This window comes from Haliotis rufescens, unplaced genomic scaffold, assembly GCF_023055435.1.
Source record: "Haliotis rufescens isolate VD_foot unplaced genomic scaffold, xgHalRufe1.0.p SCAF_18, whole genome shotgun sequence".
NCBI lineage: Eukaryota > Metazoa > Mollusca > Gastropoda > Lepetellida > Haliotidae > Haliotis > Haliotis rufescens.
In genome coordinates, this window is record NW_025963868.1 from 18616298 (window position 1) to 18622519 (window position 6222).

A 6222-nucleotide genomic window follows, 5' to 3' on the forward strand; every position below is an offset into this window, starting at 1 on the left:
TTGTAGAAAGTAGATGTACATTAGAAAAACTGAGAATGTCACATAAAATAGACGTAATTATTGTTTTTCCTTCCCGACTTTAAGAAATTGAATGTATCAAGGAGATTATTGCTTCTTTGCTCCGACTCAAATGCCAAGTGTATTCCCTTACACAGATTAACTACTGATTAGCTGGTATATATGTGCTTTTTCAGTGGACGCTTTCTATTTACATTTCAGTGCAGTTCAATTATACTTATAACATGTTTTAATACTTTTATATGGCAATTTTGATCTAATGAACCAATATTCTTAAAGGACGTCCTATTTTCGGGTACTCAAGTACGAGTCGAGTTTCACCCCTCGGGTACTCGAGTCCCAAAAATTGGACTCGTGGAAGCCCTAGTACAGGTACAGTATTTATATTATAAAAGACCAGGAGATAAGTTAGCAAAAGCAGGGAGACTCTCTGGCGGTATCATAGTTATGGTTAGAAAACAGCTGAAAAAATATATTAAGCGGACTTGGGTGAAAGAAAGTGGTATTTACATTCCATTAGATAAATTACTGTCATGTACTGTAACAGATGTGCTATACTGTTGTGCGTATATACACCTGGAAGGCTCAACCTATTATGATAAATGTGCTGCTTCTAGAAATGGTGAACTGATCTTTCAAGATGAGCTCCTGGATATTTTATATCAGATCGATGACGTTTCATGTATTTTTGGGGGAGATTTTAACTCCAGAACAGGGACAGAACCCGACTTTGTTGAAGACGACATTTTGGATTATCTTGAAGGGTGTGATAACTCGTCTTGGGATTTCTTGATAGACCATTTTGATTTGCATTAAGTTTGGTAAATGTTTGTTGAACCTATGCTCTGTCTTAAATATTCATATTATGAATGGTCGTTGTGGCAGTGACGCTGGTATTGGGGACTATACATTCATTTGTAGTACAGGGGCAAGTGTAAATGACTATATTATCTCTGTCGTACATATGTTTGAACTCTGTAAAACGTTTGACGTACACACACGTTACGAGTCGCAACATTTTCCATTAACAACGTCTTTACGTACGTGCACCACGGACAACTGCAAATGCACGTGGGGGTAAGGATAAAAAAACTATTGCCACGGCTAGTCAGACATCCACAGTGATAAAAAAAAACACAAAAGAAATGCCACGACTCACAGTCGAACAACATGAACGAGCCTCAGGTATGGTACAGTAGTATAGGTAATGGGGGTTCTGGGCCACTTCCACTGGAGCCAGATTCATATACCTATACTGCTACTACAGTTGGCATTTTTTATGCCAAAATGATTATGCGATTCAATGATAGTCATGAGTTGTATTAAACGAAACATCAATATTAATTAATAATGAATAAAATTTACTATAGCCCACGAGGATATTGGAAAGGTGTAGGAGCAATAAAAAAATTAGCCACCGAGGCTAAGGTATCTAAAGATGTGGCTAAGGATTGGTTAAAGAAACAAGCGATGTGGCAGATATATTTACCGGCACCGCGTTATATACCGAGGAAGAAGTTTGATATTTTTACAACGAATGAAGTTCATCAGGCTGACCTCTTGTTTCTTCCCCACGATAAGGTAAAACGCAAAACGTATAAATACGCTTTAACAGTAGTGGATGTGGCTAGTCGATACAAAGAGGCTGAGCCATTAACCTCGAAAGATTCAACAGAAGTAGCTAATGCACTGAGTCGCATATATAAACGCGGACCGCTAAAATGGCCTAAGCAATTTCAAGTAGATCCTGGTCGCGAGTTTATGGGATCGATAACTAAACTGTTAACAAAGCACGATGTCGAAATCAGGTGTGGTGAAAGAGAGGCCCACCGCAGTCAAGCTATCGTTGAAAGATTTAACCGGACATTAGCGGAACGTTTGTTTGGCTATCAGTATGGGATCGAAATGAAATCGGAACGATTGAGATCAACCGAATGGGTGACACGATTATCAGCCGTTGTATCAGCGCTGAATAATGAAGTAACGAGATTAATAGGGAAGAAACCATCCGATGCTATCCGTGACTTCCGAATCTTCAGCACCGAGGAGAGGCAAAGAATGAAAACTTCTGGATAGAGTAAGGGTAAGATATTTATACCAGGCAGTGAACTCGAAGGAGGCCTACGTCGCGCAACCGATCCCATATGGTCCCTTAAGACATATAACATTAGTAGATTGGTTACGAAAGAAGGAGAGCCTATTCTTTATTATCTTCAAAATGGACTGGGTAGGGCATTTGTACGAGAAGAGTTGTTCATAGTTCCCGACAGTACGGTATTACCACCATAACCATAAGCATAGGTAGTTACACCATCATTATCAATCCATCTCTTTGTATCTAAGGGGGATAATGATGTCTTGTTCATTCTTAATCCATATATCCTATGATTGTTCATTTCGTGTTTGAACGTTCTACCGTTGAATAATGATTCTTTATACAGTTCGTGTTTGATATGCTTTTTTACAACATACTTCTTAAATCCCTTAGCTTTTCTTATCTCCCCATTATTGGACTTCTTTATAGAATACATCTTAGGACTTAATCCGACATACTCCGCTATAGGGGTCCCAGCACATTCATCCTTCATCTTACCTAACCCCTTTTTATTTACTACGCTGTGCAGTGGATTATCTTTTGGGTAATCGCTCGTGTCGTACATATCTATTTTTTCTGCCATATCTTCATACACATCCTCGGTTTGTATTTCCATCAACAAAGAATCTGTGTCGGTATATAACACCTCGCATCTATCGCCGTATTGCTTCTTAAGTTCGTTATAATAAAAGTCATACATTAAGTGTTTTGACAAGTCGAGAATACTCATACCGACGTACACCGGTCTGTTGAATTGTATATTACTTTTCTGCATATGCAACGCGGCTAAGTCGTTATCGAATATCTTGCTTCTGTTAAAAGCCGGACTGGCTATAAGTTTCCTGAGTCTTTCTTCCTCATTAGATCTGACTAATTTAACATCAACACGCTTCCTTAGATTCTCCATAGTTTTACCAAATACTGAGTTATTCATGAGCTTATAAAGATTCTTTTCGAAATCGCTGGTAGCTATCTTTCTTAAATCTGTGTTCAACCTTATATAGGGCTCCATCCAAGGGCTTTGATCAAACTTTAGAACTCTGTGTATTTTCTTAAGTTTCATACCTAACGATACATACAACTGGAGATTTCTGTAGTGAACTATATATTTTGTCTTATCCATCAAATTTGGTACGAGTTTTTCTACGTTAGCTAACCTACTATTCCCCATCAATGAGCATTGATATTCCGACATCCAATCCTTATTAACCATTAATCTTTCAGGAGCTATCGGATAACTGTTATGGTCTTTATGTAACGAACTTGGATATTCCAAGTCCAAGTTCTAGTATGTATCCTTTATTCGCATCATTATTATGGATATTATGGATATCATTCACATTGATATCATTCTCATCGACCCATTCAAAACCACCCGTGGGTAAAGGTTGACTCATAGCCCATCCGTACAAATTGTTGGCGTCGAGATATAATATGTGTGTGTCGGGTTTACTCGGATCGTATCCTTCCACTAATTTATTATTAGCCTTAGAATACCTTTTAGCTGCCATCGATATACCACCTCTTAATCCTTTCTCAATAAACAAGTGCATATCGTAATCTGTGAGTAGTTTTAGTTCTACTCCGGTCTTCTTCAACAATGCATCCCACAATAGTCCGGGACTGGAATAGTACCATGCCGGGTCCAAGCCGTATTGTTTTAAACATGTCTTTCTAAATATCTCGAATATATCGGCGAGTAACAGTACCGTATATGACCGCGTATAAGCCGAATTTTGAGGACCAGAAAAAAGATTCTGTAGAAAGGGGTCGGCTTATCCACGGGATACACTTTCATGATAGTATTTTTCAGATCGTGATCGGTCAAAAACATCGCCTGAATGACGGTCCGTTAGATAACAACTTCCCGAAAGTTTGGAAGTTGCCACGACTAGAGACATTATTGTTATAAATTATCAATAAAGTTATTATTATACACCAATGTTGTCATTATTAAAAAAATGTTATGCATGTTACTACTTCCGATAATAAGTTTTCAATTGAATGTTCAAAGTTTATCATTCTTCGTAAACTCCGCGATCTTTACATGTAACAATATATGTAATTCACAGCTATAATATATAATCCCCAAATGAAATCGCCAATAGCTATTACGTACGTTTTGCAAAGTTCATAAATTGATAGTGAACAAGTGTCTACCTTTATTGAAAGAGGCAAATAAACAACTGTATCGGCGAGTTATTCGTTCGCCATTTGCAAAAACATGTGATCAGCTGTTTCCTCTGACGTCACAAACGGTGACCACTGTGATTGCTTCCTGTTGTTTAAAGCAACACGGTACACAAGGAAATGAGCATTGATAATAACGGGCCGATTGGTATTGTCATGTTGTTTACACAAACATTTTCAAGTTGTGGGTGCTTAGCGATCGTGTTGGGAGTAGGGGCTTAATTCCTTTGTTTTCGAGAGATTAGTTTAATAAACTGGAGAAGCCTGTGAGTAAGTGATGCCATGGTCATTCAATGTGTTCATAGTATGATAGTTTATTTAATTCAATTGGATTAACATACAATAGTGGTGTAAAGGGGGTTATAAAAGTTGGTATATTTTTACTGACTGACATTCTCATCATGAGTTTGAAACGAAAACGCCACCCTTACGATGCTGAATTCAAACTGCGCGTCTTCGCTCTAGCCGATATATTTTCTCACGGGATCATAATTCTATATGCACCGATTCACAAAATGGCGCTTCGTTGTTGATGGCAACATATAACGATCATTATGAGATTAAAAAAACCCACGAGAAACAGCTTCCCACATTATGAAAGTGGATGACTGGTTTGTTAAATCTTTATTAGAAATAATAATGACTTTTTCAATATAATTACAACGTTTTTCATCTTATATTTTTGAATATCTGCGAGTACCGGCACATGTCTTGCAGTCCGACTTCGCAGTGTTTTTTGCCTTTCAATTCCTGGTTCGGCTTATCTGCGGGTCATACCATTTTCTTTCGTATTTCAATGGTCAAGTTAACACCTCGGCTTATCTACGGGGTCGGCTTATCCGCGGTCATATACGGTACATCGGTTTTTAAGTACAGATCGTGATAATCGCCTAAATTCTTACAACCTAATTTATCCCAGACCGTCAGAGCGTGTTCATAATCGGCATCTGTTATTTTAATTTTGTTAAGTTACTATAGAATGATTCAAGGGGTGGTAATTCAGTTTCGTCGAATCTAGACCAATCATCCATATATTCATAAGGATATACACCTTTTCTCAGCAACAAATGACGAGTTATCTTATCGGTATATTGATTTGTTATCGCAAAGTCATCGGGATTGTTCGCATTAGCTAAATCGTCTAGGGAAGATAACAGAAACTGTACGGAGTCTATGAATCTAAGCCCATTACTTTGCTTTATTCTAGATTTCCCATCCTTGTCCCTATAATGTATAGGTTTAGTCAACGAGAACGATATGTATTTTTCCATATTGTTAGGAATGCACGTTAAACCGCCATCGGTCTTTGAGATAGCTTGCATAATGAGATGTGAATCGTATCCCCTAAGGTTATGAAACACAACGGGGATGGGTATTGTTTGAGAATTCATTTTTAGTTTCAAGTTACACTCGTTATGAGCGGCCCCCCGATAATTACCCGTGACGTGACACTGATTTCTTACGGAATCCCCATCCAGGGGTTTATTACAAACGTGACAACTCGTTGACTTCTTATGGGCCCTCCAATCATCCCTCCTCATACACATGGGTTTCTTACACGATAATTTTTCCCTGATTATTCTCTCTTCATTTTGTAGATATTCAAGGAACTTTCCCGCTGCATCGGGACCTCTGTAAATCACGGGCGGGTTTGTTTTCCCATCATACCTTACAACGATATATCCAAACCCACAAGGAATATGTTCTTGAGTTTTGTACGTAAAACTACTATCTTGATTATTTTCTATGGGTTTGATAAGCGCTTCGAACTCGGCGTAAATTACGTACGGTACTGGCATTTGATTACAATAATGTTCAAATTTTAATATATTTTTTCCCTCTTTAGGCATATCGATCCTGATAGCATTCTGTCCAACACCTCTACAGTCTTCTTTATGCGCTTCTTATAGATCTTGTCT